Source organism: Pimephales promelas, chromosome 1, assembly GCF_988280905.1.
Source record: "Pimephales promelas chromosome 1, fPimPro1.hap1.1, whole genome shotgun sequence".
NCBI classification, from domain to species: domain Eukaryota; kingdom Metazoa; phylum Chordata; class Actinopteri; order Cypriniformes; family Leuciscidae; genus Pimephales; species Pimephales promelas.
The window spans coordinates 24791873-24809072 of NC_142769.1; the positions used below are offsets into that span (position 1 = coordinate 24791873).

The 17200-nt window shown below is 40.6% G+C and overlaps 1 protein-coding gene across 6 annotated transcripts in view; it reads right to left on the bottom strand.

Annotated features, from left to right (window-relative positions):
- znf536 (zinc finger protein 536) overlaps positions 1-17200 on the bottom strand; it is a 188328-nt gene that overhangs the window by 122239 nt on the left and 48889 nt on the right. For all 6 annotated transcript variants that reach the window (XM_039657708.2, XM_039657732.2, XM_089129365.1 and 3 more), the window contains exon 3: positions 5229-5342. The gene's annotated coding sequence lies outside the window, so the exon portion shown is untranslated. The remainder of the gene's footprint in view (positions 1-5228; positions 5343-17200) is intronic.

The following is a 17200-nucleotide window of genomic DNA, read 5'->3' on the forward strand; positions in this document are numbered from 1 at the left end:
GTCCAATCCACCAGCTTTTATAGAGTCCTCCGGACCAGACGTCCAGATGGACTCCATCAGGAACAAAAAAAAAAAAACATCTCCACAATGCCATAGCACGACGTACCATCGTGCCACCCCGCATGGCATTTACACAACCTTCATCCCATTGTCTCCAATGAACAGAAAAACCACAGAGAGAAAAAGAGCGAAGGAAGAAAGAGCAGGGAAAAGAGCCAAAAAGAAAGTGGGAGAAAGAGATCCATTTTGTGTTTCGGTTAAACACTGATTTCATCACTGGACTAAAACACATAACTTTAAAAGCGAAATCAAATATTAAAAATGACAGGCGGTATAAGTATGGTGAGTGAGCCGGGGTCACGGAGGGAGGAGGCGCGGGCGGCTTGTCAGCCACTATCTGTCAGAGTGAATTAGAAACAATCAGGGGCGACTGAAAGGGAAGGTGATTGTTATTAAGCAGCGGGGCTGCGAGCAAGCTCCCCCAGATGTGGCCATGCATATAAAAGAACAGGAAGCCAGCAGTTTAATTCAGGAAGCGCTAGCGAACACGGCCCGCACAAAGGAGGAAGGAGGAGGGGGAGGGATGAGAGCAGGAGAAAAAGGCCTTTTGTTACTAATAAGCTGGAAGTTACTTTGATAACAGGCAAGGGTTAGGCACCGGAATAGAGGCAGCTCCCCCTTCCTCTACGCCGCTGTCTCACGTGTGCGCGCGCTTGTTTCATCCTCAATTCATATTTTCAGGAGGACAGGCAGCACCAGTCAGTCAATATCTGTGGGGGAATATAATGGGAGTGGAGAAATAAGGGGTGAAATGTAGATAAGTTGACCTTAACAAGGGTGAGGAGAAGAGACAGCCACAGCCATATATCAATTACCCAGCTGCAATCACACTCTGATGATGTGGGAGAGGGTTCGGGATGGACGACCCCTCCCTCCGCCGTCCCTTGACGATCTCTCTCTCTCTCTCTGACTCTCTCTCTCTCGTTTTCCTGTCTCTCTTTCCACAACCAGCTCGGGGAAGCTCCTCGGAGGCAGCCATCATGACCGCAGATTGTAGTCAGGGGCGACGGGGGTGGGGGGGGGGACGTGTACAATATGTTTTTCAAAGGGAACGGAGACTCGATTTGAATGATAAGAAAAGACGCTAATCTGCTGCGCTCTGGCCTCAAAGGCACATCCAGTCTGACACTCCAGCCCTCCCTCCACATGGGGAAACACGCACGCATGCTGACCCGAAGGACTCTGTCGCACACGTCCAAACACAGCCGGCGAGTAGCTAGCTACAAACATCAGGAACATCAAACATGGCTACTTTCGTGCAACTTTGACAACGGTGACACCAGGCTGCCAGAACTCTCTGCGCAGAAACAAACGAAACTGAGGACTTTGGGTAGACGCTCATTGTGATAGTTAGTACAATTGTACAACGCGCTGTTAATATATGTAAGCTTGCATCACCTTACGTGGAGGAGAGAGTCTCTAGAGAGAGCGGTTTTGTTTGTTCTCCCCAACCTGTCAAGAGAGACTGCTAACTTCAGCTATGCAAATACTTCACCAGTCGAAAAAAAAAAAAATGAAGAGTGTCATTCGAAAAGTCTGTCTTTCTTTAAATGATGGCAACACTTTGATTTCCAGCTTTCTTTGTAGCGAGAGATATCTATGGAAATTATCCCTGCCTTGAGATTTTTTTTTTTTTTTTTTTTTTTGATCCTGTAATAGCTTTAACGGTTAAATAAAAGCCACGTTTCCTTCTGAGATAGAAACACAGCAGATTCAGAATCATGTCACCCGTCTCTGTTTTTTAAGCATGATGTGAGGATCTGTAACTGGAGGGTTGTGGTGTTAAACATGCTATTGCTAAATATTACCTCAGGGAGTAACAGTGTATGTATATATATAACACCTGAGAGAGGGAGAGAATGAGAGGGGGTGAAGTGAAGTGAGGGGGAGTGGAGCACGTTACAAAAATCCAGGCGAGACACATATGGACTGATTGCAAATTAGCGAGAGGAAGAATGTTAGAGAGGGATAAAGAAAGCGGATGAGAAAGAAAGAGGGGTAGTGATAGTTCACCTGAAAATACATTTCTGCATCATTTACATGCAATTGTAAAAGGGGAAATTTAGCAGAATGTCCGAGCTGCTCTATTCCACACAATGAAAGTGGATGGGGACTGGAACTGTCACTCTAAAAAAAGGAGTGCACAATTAAAATGTATAATCCATGCATCATAAATGTGGTCCTTATGGCTTATATGAACTATTTTCAAGTCGTCTGAGCTATAGAGTTCAACGGTTATTTGATTTAAAGGAACATTTATTTGAAAATCAACCAAAATACAAGCATACATGTGTACTTAAACAGGAGAAAATTCAAGCATTGCAGATCAGAAAAATATTCATTTAAAGATATATGTATATAAACAATATAGTTTGTTTATGCGTCATTCTCAATGCTTCATTGGTTGATATTTCCTGCCTGGGATAATCATGGGTTGTGAGTTATTTTCACCAGATATTCTGCTGATAAACATATTTTACAAGTAAGTAATCATGACAAGTGGGATCATAACAACCTCATATTGCACAGTAGGTCTGACTGTAATGGTTTATGTTTTTTTGTTAAAAATCTTTTCCCCTATGTAGAAAATGAATGAGAATTTTACTTCTAATACCCAAATGTTGCATTCTACAAGATAGCTTTGTGTGAAGAACAGACTGAAGTGTTTTTCATTATTAACTGAAAATCTTGCTTGACAGCTGTGGTCACCATCAGCTTCCATTGTATGGAACAGAGCAGCTTGGGCATTCTATTATACATAAACCCATTTATCGTCCTACTGAAGAAAGTTTTGAAAAACATGAGGGTGGGAAAATGATTGATTTTTGAGTGAACTGTTCCTTTAAGGAAAAAGAAGAGAGATTGTGAGATTGATAAAGTTACAATGAAGAGAGAGAGATGGTCCATGTAGTCCTATCGTCTCTTCTCCTCTCAGGACATGTCTTAGATTTCAGTGTGATTAGATAGTCAGGGATAGAGAGATGTTCTGAGGGAGTATTAGTAATTAATCACTACTGAAGCTGGGATTTCCACTCTCACTGTCTCGTCTACATACACACACGCACACGCTCGCACACACACAGTTCCTTTAACCATTCAACAAAACACAAAGAGAAGGGAAAAAACACCAGAAAACTAAATAAATAGAAATAAAAATAGCAAAACAATGCAACAAAAAATGCATTAAGCAGAGGCTTAAGAGGCAATCGGTTCTCTTTGTGGCATGTGCTAATTATTACCGTGCCCATAATGGGCTCCAGTCTCCTCCATAGACGATGTCTTAACACCTATCATTACTGAATGAAAGGGTGACCATAAAAAGAGAAAATGGAAAAAAAAAAAAAAAAAAATCAGAGGCCTCTTCTTACAGCTCTCACCATCCCTTCCCAATCTTTTTTTTTTGTCTTCTATTTTTATTTTTTTCTGTACTATGAATAAATTTAGTCTGTCCCGGACGTGAAAATGTCAAATACCTAAAATACACCTAGGCTAAATAGCATATTAATTTTTAATGCTCCTTCATCCTATGCTGCTATTCTCATATCTAGCATGTCTGCCAACAGCTGTTGCAGGCTCTCTCATAGGGGATTTATAATCTATCTAAAAGTGTGCTGGAGCATTGTTCAGGAGGAGGAGGAGAAGGAGGAGGGGGAGACTTTTTATATATAGTCTGCTTTTAGGCTACCCCTTATCCCTCCCCCCAAAAAAAAAAAAAAAAATAAAAATAAATAAATAAATTAAATCATTACTACCTTTTTTTCACTCTTGATTTTGATTAAAAAAACAAAACAAAAAAAAAACACTCTTTATGATCCAAACATGCAATAAAATCCAGGCCAGGGTTATTATTGAAATTCAATTTCTGTATTTAATTTTCCTGAAAGTCAGACATGTCATCGCGATACATAGAGTAAGTTATCATAATGGAATCTGCCAATAATTAAGCAAAATGTAAAACTAATTGAAAATTAAAGGTAAATGTGTAACAATTAATTAATAAATAGAATCAAATTTACTCTTTAAAACATATGACAATTTACCCTGAAATGACATTTTTCTCAGAACACATTAACCTTTCAATTAAAATCAACTGTCATTATAGCTGTCTCTAGTCTAAATATACACTACCATACAAATATTTATGATTATGTAAGATTGTTGTTGTGTTTTTAAAAGTAAATTAAAACACATTCACATGTAATATTGTAAAATATGATTATATTAACTATTTAAATTATCTTTAAAGTTTTTTTTTCAGCATCATTACTCCAGTCTTCAGTGTCACATGATCCTTCAGAAATGATTCTGATGATTTGATGCTCAAGAAACATTTCTTATTATTATCATTGTTGAAAATAGTTGTGCTGCATATATTTTTGTGGAAACTGAATTGATGAATAGAAGAATATATTAAAACTTTATTTTAATTATATTATTTATTTAAAATATAAATGTTATGTACATGCATTTACTGTCACTTTTGATCAATGTAATACACCCTTACTGAATAAAAGTATACAAATTATGTAAAAAAAAAAATAACAGTGTATATTAATATGATGATATTATAATTTTGAAAAGTTGGATAGTAAAGTTCAATAAAATTTTGAGAGCATATTTGAAACTCGCATACAAAACCACAGCTAACGCACAATAAGTAATCAGACTTATGTCGCAAAATCTTTTAGATACTAAGACACAATCCTTTAGACAACTAGCTCCAGTCTACCCTACTGTATATCTTTTATATGTATTTCAATCTTAAAAACAAAAAGAAAATTCATGATGGCCACACATGAAACATGTCACAGAAAAGGCTTGAAACAGAATTAGAGAAGCCATCACTCTAAATTGGGCTTTTATATGTCATTTAGGTGTTCGGCTTAAAGACACATCGCAGAAGAAGATTACAGCCGTTCAGCACAAAACGTGCCACTTCAAATGGACTGTCTTTAAGGGATCAGACTCTGGGATCAGTTAATCTCATCCTGACACTGATGATTTGAGACCAACGGGTAAGTGAGCATGCTTCATATCTTATCCAAGGACCGCTCAAGCGCACAGATCTGGGATCAGAAATGTACGTCCTGTATCTGGTCCAGGAGCGGTGTCACATTACAACTACGGAAAGAAGGAGCGGTGCGGGGCACGAGGTGAACTTTGCTTACCTGATCACTCTAACAGCATACTGGTCCGGGGCCCGTCAGGTTGAAGAGACCGTGACTCACCCCGCCACTGAGTCTGTACGACAACAAGCGATGACAGCAGCGATGAGTCTTACTCTGTCAGCAAGAAAGAGAGAGAGAGAGAGAGAGAGAGAGAGAGAGAGGATGTCAGGCCAAATGTAACAAATTCACTGAATCACAGCAGTAGCACAGAGGTCAAGGAAAAGCAGCCGAAAAAGGTTAAAGATGAAATCAAAGCCGTGGCTCAGAGCGCTTCTGAAAATCTATCCCAGCAAGGCAAGGCCACCGCTGACGCGCTCGGCAGACAAGAAGCTAAATACTGCACGCCACTCTGGGATCTTTCATTTTCAGCCGATCAATAAGGACTTATATTTATCAGGATTCCAAGCAGCTGCCACATCTGACAACCTCCACTTCATTTTCGCACTCCACCCTCCCTCCCTCTCTCTCTCTCTCCCTTTCTCCCTCTCTATCCATCCATCGTCCAGCCCGTCTTACGCGGCCTCATGCTAAATCGGGACCTATCGACCACCAAAGCGAAACGGGGTGCCGGCTTCAGCCCTCACGTACAACCGCGCTCCTGCCGCGTCCCCCTACTAATACTGGGTTAAGAAGCATGCGTTTTGTCATTAGCCTGTTGGCTCAGGCCCATTTCCCTGCTCTCTTTGTTCCATGGCACGCCACGAAGCCTGCCAAGAAAATGGCGGCGTAAAACACGTACACTTCACCACTTTGTTTCCCCCGTGCAAAAGTGAGTGAGCGATTTGAAAATGCAGATATATTTAGGGAGGAAAAGCAGGGGGGAAATAAGAAACTCTCCAATTTAAATCATTCAGAGAAGCAGAAGATTTGCTGAGAGGGCGGAGAAGGCCGAGTTAAAATAGCTCAATCTCTAATCATCTGTACGACAATATTTGCTGTGAGGCATTCTAAATAGATTATCGCTGGTCCATCTGCCTCATCACTGATTTATAAGGCGTTAAGCTGCTTTCCAAAGGCAAGGACTTCCTTTGCAGCTACAGTGGAAGGATTCTTGTTCAAATCAGGGCCAATGGCAGCTGAACAAGCCCGTCGCTCACAGTAAAGGAGTTTCTGCTTTCAGCAAGAGAGAGAGAGAGGGATAGAGGGAGAGGAAATAAAAATAGGATGGCACTATCCGGTTTGGAGTCACCACATGAAGCAGTTTGAATCCAAAAAATTTCTATCTCTGAATTTTTTTTTTTTTTTTAGGAGGAGGGGAGGAAGTGAAAAACACACACACAAACATACACACACAAAACAAGGGACATCATTAACATATGAATACTGTATGCAAATGGTTAGAAGAGAGCAGATGTTGGCGCATTTAATTGACCTATATGTGAATTGCATCCAAACCTTCGCACAGAGTGTAACACTGGATGGCCGGCACTGGCTTCCTTACACAACCCAAACAGGGAGGAAATGAGGGGAGGGTTTGTGCTTGAGAGACAGAGAGAGAGAGAGAGAGAGAGAGGAGGGAAAGAAGAGAGATAGAGATGTGTAAAGAGAGGCTGAGACAGATGAAGACAAAGAAACCCGTGTCGGTAAACGGCACGGCCACAGAGATGACTAAACGCATTGGCTGTCAGCTCCGCGCGTCTCTTATGGATGACATCACTGCGCCGCACAGGAAATCAATCAAGCTGTGGCCTTTAGGGAACATGAGCGTCGCTGACAGGTTATGAGCTGCAACCCGTGTTACGTTCAGTTTATCCAACTCAACTCTTACTTGAACTCTCACTCTGTGCTGACGCTCTGTTTCGTCTAGAGACAACGGGGGAAAAAGAAAAGGGGGATGGAGGGGTGGAGTCATAGCGCTTCTGTTGCTAAGTTTTGCATGGGTGAACTATAAGAACCACAAATGCTAATTTAATCTGGGCTTTGCCCTTTCTTTCCCCCTTTCTCCCTCCTGCTCGGGAATGTCATTAAATTGTATTAAACAGCCTTTTGTCCACAGGGCAAGGACCACCCGATATATGATAATACATTAATGCCCTGGTGCTACAGCCACTGAGCTGAGACGCTCTTTAAGGCCGCGGGCTGAGCGGCAAACACATGGAGCGCTCTAGTCTGAGTATGGGAGTTTGCATGTGTACAACTTATGCACGAGAGAGAGAGAGAGAGAGAGAGAGAGAGAGAGAGAGAGAGAGAGAGAGATGCTGGCTAACAAGTGTGACACATACTAATAGAAACATACCTAATAAATTACAAGCTTTCAGGGTCTGGCAAGCTGACATTTTCTCTGTGAGCGGGACAATTTCATATCTGCGGAGCAGGGGAGCAAATTGCATCACGTGGAGATTGCTGGAAGATTAGCATAAAAATTAACACTTAAATTTCAGCTTATTGTCAAGCCTTCTTCTGCTCTTTCTGCAAAACCAACAATCAATTCCTCTTAGAAATCTGATTAGCTTCCATGATACTTATTATCCTAGTCATGTTCCTGCCATCCAGGACTCCCGGACTATTTGTTAAAAAAGAATTAAGAGGCTGATAAATCCATAGGTGTCTCTTATATGCACATACCTTCTCACACCCTTCACTTGTCTGATCCTTCATCAGCACTTGCTCATTAAACATGCTGCAGCTACAATATGCATAAGCTACAAGTGCTAGTTTTATGGACTTCTTATAAATACATTAAATAATAATAATTATATTAATAATGTACAAATTCAAATTATGATATGCTGTAATTATGACTACTACTAATAATTATAGCAGTGAATAAAATGTATCTCTCTATAATATATATATATATATATATATATATATATATATATATATATATATATTCTTTTTATTAATTAATGTAATATTTATTTCAAAAAGTTAATACAACTAGATTTGTGACTAATACTTGTGACTAGCACTTAATTATGACTGATACTAATAAAAATAATATGAATAAAATAAAGATTATAAAGACAAATAAAAAATAAAGACATGAAATAAAGACATTTTTATTATGAATTATTATTAATTAATTTAATATTTATTTTAAGAAGTGCATAAAACTATCTAGCTTATTCACTTGTCTTCAATATATTATTATTATTATTATTATTATTATTATTAATAATACATAGAAGACACTGTAACAGGAAAGTGCAAACATGGATAATGTGACAACAAATTCAAATGAGGGGAGAAGGTGAAGAAGGAGAAGAACAAGAACAAGAACAAGAACAAGAACAAGAACAAGAACAAGAAAAAAAGGCTTAATGGATTAAGTTCATCAGTGTTTCCCCCTCAGCTCCGCCACGTGTAAAGTCGCGGTATCCATGTTGACTCTTTCAGTAAGAGCTGTGAAAGTTATCACACATTTTCAAAAGCCTTCATATTGCTGTACTGAAATATCTGTCAATACAGTCCTATTAAAATCACTGCACAAGTATGTAGTGATGAGCAGCGTGCGCTCTGGGTGGCTTTCCAGGTGGAGAGAGAGGGGCTTCATTTTGTTTAAACAAATTCTATTCCATCGCATCCAGATGTCTTTAAGCACAGTCCGTTCACCATGTGCACACTCCAAGATCCACAAAAAAATGTATACAAACATTTATTCATAACGGCATGCCTCTTCACAGACTGAAGAGTTGTCATGGTTCCCTTGAATCTGTTTCAGGGGTAAACTAAGTGTAATGTGAAGCAAAAACAGTGTAACGTGATTAGCCGGAGCGCGCCGCTTCTGTGACCGGGCTCCTTGTTCTCTAGCCAGGCGTCTAAGCTGGGAACGTGTGCTTGTCGTGTGGCCTACAAAAAAAGTGGTTGGACTCAAATCTTGAGGACTGCCAAGACTGCTCAGACATCCCTGCTATGCCATTACCTGAGAGGCTTGGACTTCATAAGTAAAAGTGGGAAGTGAAAGTGAACATGTGGACATTCTAAGTGGATAACAAGCACTTCTGCAATGTAGAAGTTCATTTAAACCAGTAACCCTCTCTCTCTCTCTCTCTCTCTCTCTCTCTCTCTCTCTCTCTCTCTCTCTCTCTCTCTCTCTCTCTCTCTCTCTCTCTCTCTCTCTCTCTCTCTCTCTCTCTCTCATTTTGAGTCTCTCTTTCTAGCCCTGCCTCCTTCCTATCCTCTATTCTTATGTTAACACGGATAATAGGAATGGGCCACCCGGCAGTGAACTTTAAAACTTAAGTCCATGCTCAAGGAAAATAATCCATTTCTCGCCATCCCCTGATGAAACTTAACTCACTTCAAACTTTATGTGTGGGCCCTCTATAGCTCTACCAATACATCTGCTGGCTCCTTAAAGCATATTACTTTTCACACGGTTTAAAAATAATAAACGTGCACTTAGCCGAGCTGTTTTCTCATCCTAATGCCACACAATGTTGGGGAATAATTCAAAAGTCTTTAAGTTCAGAGTAAACACTCTGTTCCTTTGTTGATTGTACAGCTATTTGGTCTTTTTTCTTTCTCTCTCTCTCTCTCTCTATCTCTTTCTGAGCTTGTTGTGTTTTTACTCTAAACAATACACCCTTCCTTCACATGTGAGCAACACACCTCACTGCCGTTTAATAGGTTAAATCCCGTAGTATGGAGAGTCATATTTTAAAGCGGTGGTTTATTTTTATGAGCGGGTGTAATTAACGCAGCATGTCCTATCTCTTAGTCATCGATGCCAAGGTCTCTATTTAAACAACTTTATTGTGAAATGTTTGCATTCTCAGCATTCGTCAGGCCACACACAGATTATTATTTCATACTTCTCAGCGACGCTCTGAAACGTTTACGCTTTCCAATGGTTATTGTTTTTGATTACAGCTCTGTGGATCATTCTAGAGGAGGACTGACTAGAAAACATGTTTACACAGACCAAGTGTGAACCTGAAGGCCTCACTCAGGCCAAATGAACGCTCACCACCTGATTTATGAAGCAAAGATTAAACTATTTATGTCCAAGCAGCCTGAGTTGTTTAATTTCTCTGCTTGAGGCCTTAGCTTTGTTATTTTGTTCTTTAATTTTGGTTGCAGAACTGCACATGTTTGACTGTCCTGTATATTTACTGCAATTGAATGTGACTAATCTTTGTTAGTGACATTAATAAAGCGAAAACTTGTTTTTCTCATGTATCCCTACAGCCCCTTCATACAAAAAACTGCATACTACTGATATAACGTTAATAATAATAGTAACAGCCATTATTATTATCAGTGTTGATAATGTAATAATGACATAATAATAGCACAACTTTATTTACAGATGAAATTCAGATGGGACGTTTAACAAAAGTACTAAAAAGTTTTCCTTTTATGATGAAATTTTAATATAGCAAATGAAAGCAAGAATAAAATACCCTAACCAATTTGTAACATATACATACATACACATTCAGTTGTAACTGGTACCAAATGTGCATGTACTGTACATAAAAAAAAAAAAAAAAAAAAAAAAACTTTTCAAGTACCCAACTGGAAGCTGATTAAGTACCCCCTGGGGTACACATCCCCTGGTGGGCTCTACATTGTTAAAGGCAGAAATGAAATATGGCCTTGAAGACATGACACTGAGCCAGATCAGATGGCAGAGCAGATGTGTTTTAACAATGCCTTCTCCTCAATGATTTGCCCTGTGCCACCACAAACATTTTAAGACTTGCATTGTTGCACAGGTGCTTTCCCAGAGTGCACGAGACAACAGAGCTCCTGAGACACGCGCCACCCCGACCACACCATTCACACTTAATAAACCTCATGCTCAAGCCTCCAGGGTGATGAGGTGGGAAGGCTGAGATGGACGCGACAATCTGTGAGCTAACCACACTTCGACATATGGTAAAGGTCCACAGGCCTTCCTTAATCTGTCCGTCAAACTGGCTGCTCTATTTCCCCAATGAAACGTGAGAGCGTTCCATGTACCGGCCCAGAGTTTATAGCTGGCATTCGCTATTAGTGATGTTTTAGGTTTTGCGCGTAATGTTTTTCCCTTTCCTATGAGCTCTGCGACTCAAAGCAAGTGGGAATTACGAGTGAAGCCATAAAAAACTCTCAGAGCATGATAACGCTCCACCGTCTTGCCCATTCAGAGCAGCTCCAGGCTGTGCTGTGGCGTGCAGATGGGACTGCAGAGGTCTGTCATATTTTGATTAAGAAAAGGAAATGATTTCACTTTAAAGACATTCCTCACAGTCGCCACGACCACAGCACACATTCCCTGCTTCTCTCATTCATTCCGCAAGCTGTAATTCTTTCCCCTACACTATATACTGTTAAACTTTAGGATGATTGTTACCTGTCCGCCGATAGCTGTCAAGAGACAGGCAGTAAAAAGGCAAGCAAACCATTTCAGGTTAACATGAGAGGCAGCGAATCCATCCCTGCTTTTATTGTCAGGCTCTTATGACAGCATACGGCGAATCAACTCAGGGACCTGACCTTGGGTTAAGTGGGGCACTGTGCTATTTCTTCATGACCTCAGGCTTGTTAAGCGAAGAGATAGGGAGTCTGGGAGCACGGGGGGAGGTCTCAGAGATTGAGACGCAGACACGGAGCTCCTCCATAAACCCGCAGAGACAGACTGAGAACCGTCTCGCCCGTCACATTAAAACGTCTCTCAGCAACACATCTGCACATGAACTACAAATCACGCCTGGCCAGCGCTAGAGCTGTCGGGGAACTGTAAATGTTTCAGGAGACACAGATAAAAACTCACTGACCCCTCGCTAGGGTCCCCGTGTGAGTCCGGTCTTGTTTCGAGATTTCTCTGACTGCATATGAAAGCGTTGGCCAAGCATCTGCTGTCTGTGCTGTGATCTAATACTTACAGATGACGTCTACATCATATGAGGATTTTATCACAGATATCAATGGATTGGTTTGCATTACGTTTTATGAAAAATAACTATTAATATTATTACAATATTAATGTCATATTCATCATAACCATGAAAATATTCAAAATATTTAAAATGACTAACCTATTACACTAATGTATCAATCTTTGCCCTTTTTGCCATTAATTATATAAAGTGTGGACAACAGTTGTTTTTTTGTTGAATCCAGGACTCCTTATCTTATCTTAACTTCATTATTTATTCACCCTCAAGTTGTTCTAGACTTGTATGTGTTTCTTTCGTCATTTGAACACAATATAATACATTTTGAAGAATGTTGGTAACTTGACAGTTGCTGGTCCCCATTGACTTCCATAGTAGGAAAAAAAAAATACTATGGAAGTCAATGGGGACCAGAAACCAAAGGTTTTCAAAATATCTTATTTTGTGTTCAACAGAAAAGAGAAACTCATACAGGTTTAAAGGGTTAGTTCGCCCCAAAAAATTCTGACAGTAATTACTCACCCTCATGATCTTCCAACCTCGCAAGATTTTCGTTCATCTTCAGAACACAAATTAATATATTTTTGATGAAATCTGAGAGCTGTCTCTCTCCTTCATAGGCTGCTAGGTAATTGCATCTGCCGGACCAGAACAATTAGTGAAGACACCGTTAAAATAGTCAAAGTGTCTACAGGGCTCAACTTTGAAGGGATACTCCACCCAAAAATGAAAATTCTGTCATCATTTACTCACCCTCATGTTTTTGCAAACATGTATGAGTTTCTTTCTTCTGCTGAACACAAAGTAAGATATTTTGAAAAACAGTTGTTTGGCACCATAGACTTACATAGTAGATAAAAAAATACTTTGGAAGTCAATGGTGCCAAAGTTCCAATCGTTCATCAAAATATCTTCCTTTGTGTTCAGCAGAAGAAAGAAACTCAAACAGGTTGGCAACAACTTGAGGGTGAGTAAATGATGACAGAATGTTCATTTTTGAGTGGAGTATCCTTTAAGTTTATCAAGCGAAGAGAATACTTTTGCACAAAAAAAAGAAACAAAAAAAAAAAATATTCAACTATTCATTTTCTTCTGTGTGGTCTTCTGATGTGAGTTCACGAGAGCGCCATGACGCATGTGCGAGAACTGAGAAGATGACGCTCACGATCATTTGATGGGAAAGTGTGAAAGGTAAGCAATTCATTTTACGGCATTGGTAAGACTCTTTTGTTTTCTGGTTGGTTTCTCACGATTCGGACATGCACACTTTAGAACCATTTTAAACACTACATCGAGACCCATCTGTGTCATCTTCTCAGTTCTCGCATGCGCTCTCCTGAACTCACATCAGAGGCCCTACAGAAGAAAATTAATAGTTGAATACATTTTTGACACGAAAGTATTCTCATCGCTTGATAAACTTAAGGTTGAGCCCTGTAGTCACTATTTTAACGTTGTCTTTACTAACTTTTCTGTGTTGGCAGATGCAATTACCTAGCAGCCTATGAAGGAGTGATCCAGCTCTCAGATTTCATCATAAAATATCTTAATTTGTGTTCCGAAGATGAACAAAATTCTTACGGGGTTGGAACATCATGAGTAGGGTTGGGTATCGAGAATCGAGTATCGATTGAAACCGGGACTAACTTTTCGTTTTTCCCGGAATCGTTCAAAAGTTAAAATTTCAATTCCTAGTTTCGATATTCATTGTCCGTCGACCGGAAGAAGAAACCGCTGAACAACACCAAGGAAGAAGTGTTGGCATAATCGCGCGAGTCGAACATGAGTAGCTTATGTCGGCGGTCCAAAGTGTGGCTTCACTTTTCTAAAAATAACAAAATCTCGGCAAAATTTGTGACAGAAGGAGTATTTCCTTCAGAAAGGATTATTTCCTTCAGAAAAACCTTTAGCAAGGTTAGCTAAACTTTTTTGACCCTGCCTCTTAAAAGAATCGGAATCGAGAATCGTTAGGAACCGGAATCGAAACAAGGAATCGGAATCGGAATCAGAATCGTTCAAATTCAAACGATACCCAACCCTAATCATGAGGGTGAGTAATTACTGGCAGAATTTTCATTTTTGGGTGAAATAACCCTTTAAAACAACACAAGGGTGAGTAAATGATGACAATTTTGATTTTGGATGAACAAATCACCTACTCTGCCTTTAACTTACCTTGTTGCCAGTAATACAATTATAGTGCAATTTTATTATAATGCAACTTGCATGCACACATTCTAAGCGCTAGACCATGGCTCCAACTGGGATCTCTCTATTTCACCCTACACTCCCTCTGTTATAACGCATTGGGCCGTGTGTCAGAGCTGAAGCTGAGACTATCGGCATGGTAGTCCCTCACCTCAGTCCAGGAGAAACAGATCGAAGTGCTTACCTGCCTGCTGCCGACTAGGCACTTTTTAACACCAGGACAACATACTGAAACAAGAACCACCTCAACAAGAAAACTCAACGGTGTTGAGTTCACTCACTGATTGTTGTTTGTCTAATAACAAATAGCTGTGTTTGTTGGTGAAATGCATGTTCTTGGTCACACAAACAGACAGAACAGTGTGCGCCAGTTGTTTGTGTGCCCTATCAATTGCACCTGGACCCAACTTATTATTCAGACTTTCTCAATATTTAATCACCAGACTAGACCCCACCCAACAACTAGACCAGCATGCATACAATACACTTTCAAACAAGCTGTCCAAAACAGAAGGGTTTCACAAGCACTCTCCCTTGCATAAACACACACAGGTGTACACTTGTGAGTCACACTCCCTCAAACTGCTATCTTTTCTCTCTCTTTTTTTTTTCCTTCTAAGCGACACACACACACACACACGCACGGTTTATATCTGAGAGCAGGTCATCTAAGAATCATACAACATGCCTCACACAAATGAAACTAATTAAACATTATCGCACTTCCTGTGACAATACATTCATTAAAACTGCACACACACCCTCGCAAACACACACAGACGAGTACGCACTTCACATGCCCACCCAACCCACGACAGTTCTGTTTGACCTTGCGCTGCCATATTCATTACATCATTAAGTTACCTCTTCATTAACTTTTCATTATTTATGGGGGCTTTTGGGGAGGGGGACCTTTATCAAATACTATCTTTTGTCGAGCTCACAATGTGGAGGCAGACCCCCTCGAGAAATCGTCTGCCATGCCTCACTGCCAACAGGAGTATCAGCCTTGAACTCTGTCATTTCAGAGCTTAAATCCAGCTCCCCAGACCAGGGACAAACACAAACGCGCAACAGAGACCGAAAAGCATTGCGCAGAAGTATTCCCTTTAAGATTACAGGCACAAACAAAGGCCAAAACGAACCGCGTAACTTCTTTAATAAGCTAAGCGACTCTGGAATTAAAGATGGGTTCGGTTTGTTTGTTTTCAAATTGCAGAAACGTTTCGCTTTTGCTTCTGCATTTCAGCTCCATTGTGTTGCCGATGTTTTGGAAAAGGAAATCAATAGACAATGCCATTTGAGTCATGCAAACATCGCTGACTACAGATAAACATATTTGTGTTCCCTACCCTTACACGAGCACCATTCTGTTCCCAAGGCGTATCGCGCTAGCTGTCATTAGCGAACCATCGGCCCCTCCACCGCCGCAGATTGCCTTTTTAAAAAAGTCTGGCTGCCGACCATTTCACATCGTTGGCCAATTATAAATGGCAAATCACAATCAAGCCGATTTTTCCCTTCCCCCCAGAAACACTCTACTCTGGCCTGGCTCCATGGCTGCTCTTGAATAATAGGGTGATAGCCCTTTGTGTGACAGCCTGCGCGGGCGTCGGGTATTTTACACATTCATGTGACGGATCCTGGGCTCAAACGGGCCCGCTCTTCAAACGCCGCGTCGGCTCGGCCAAGTTTCTAGCCTTTTGCCGAACACACATCCGAACGCTAATAAATGGCTTCCTTCCCCAACCTAGCCCTATCGCTCCGTATTAATCTGAGCACACGAGACAGGTGACAGCAATAAATGCTGTGAAAGTCTGCAAAAGCCCCCCGAAAAAAGAATAAGAAAGATGATTTCAGATCAATGTTGAAGAGGGATCGGAGACAGCGGAGGAAGCTATTAAAGTGTATTAAGGCCGAGCATTAGGCTTGACTGATAGGGCCCTCGCTGACTTCCAGTATCGCGGCCATACAGCACTGAGCCGAGCGTGTGCGTGTGTGTGTGTGTGTGGGTGTGCGTGCTGCGAGTTCTCTCTCCATCCACACTCCATCCCATGATCATTCGCCAATTACGGAGAGCTAATGCATCCAGAGCCTAGAATCCCACCCCAAAAACGAGGGGGGACACTCTCCAGAGACCCGCTAATAATATAACTTAAAACATGCTGAGAGAGAGGCATTATGCGCAAAATGGAAATCAAAAAAGAAAAACAGTGTAATTTAAACTGGGGCAAAGCTGGAATGGGTTTAACTTACAAATGGTAAATTCTATCATTTTATCTCTCTGTCACTCACTCACTCACCCTCTCAGTAACACTAGTACCATGAACGAACACATTAGCAGTAGAGGGGGTCTGAAGGCTGGAATAAGAGTCCAGCTGTTGGCTGTGAGAGTGCCGAGGAGCAGGTTGGGATGAAGCGTCTGTGAGAGCTATAGTTTATGTAGCTCATTTACAGCCATTAATTGCTGTTATGCTGTTTAAAATCAAGGAAATACATTTGAAAAGAAAGCTTAAAAGACATCCATATTGGAAATTCCGTGCGAGGGCGAAACATTTCTCAACTGAAAGCTTCTTGGGTTGAAAGTGACTTGACTGTGCCTCATACAGTATATTGCTAAACTATTGGCAATTGGATTGCACTGGATATTTAGCTATTTGCTAATGTGTGTGTAGTATGCATTAAGCTAATTTTACGCATTAAATTTATTGAGCCTGATTGGTGCACACAGAACCCTGACAAGCATCTGATTTGTTTACTCATTTGCATAGGACAAGACTCTATTATCCCAACCCACTAAAATAAACAGCCCACATAATGATACATAAAGACTTGCTAAAAGGTAAAATAGTATCACATTCAAACTCGGAGTGAGAATGATCCAAAATCACATCTGAACAAGTGTTTACTTTTACTAGTTGCTTTTGTCCTTAAATT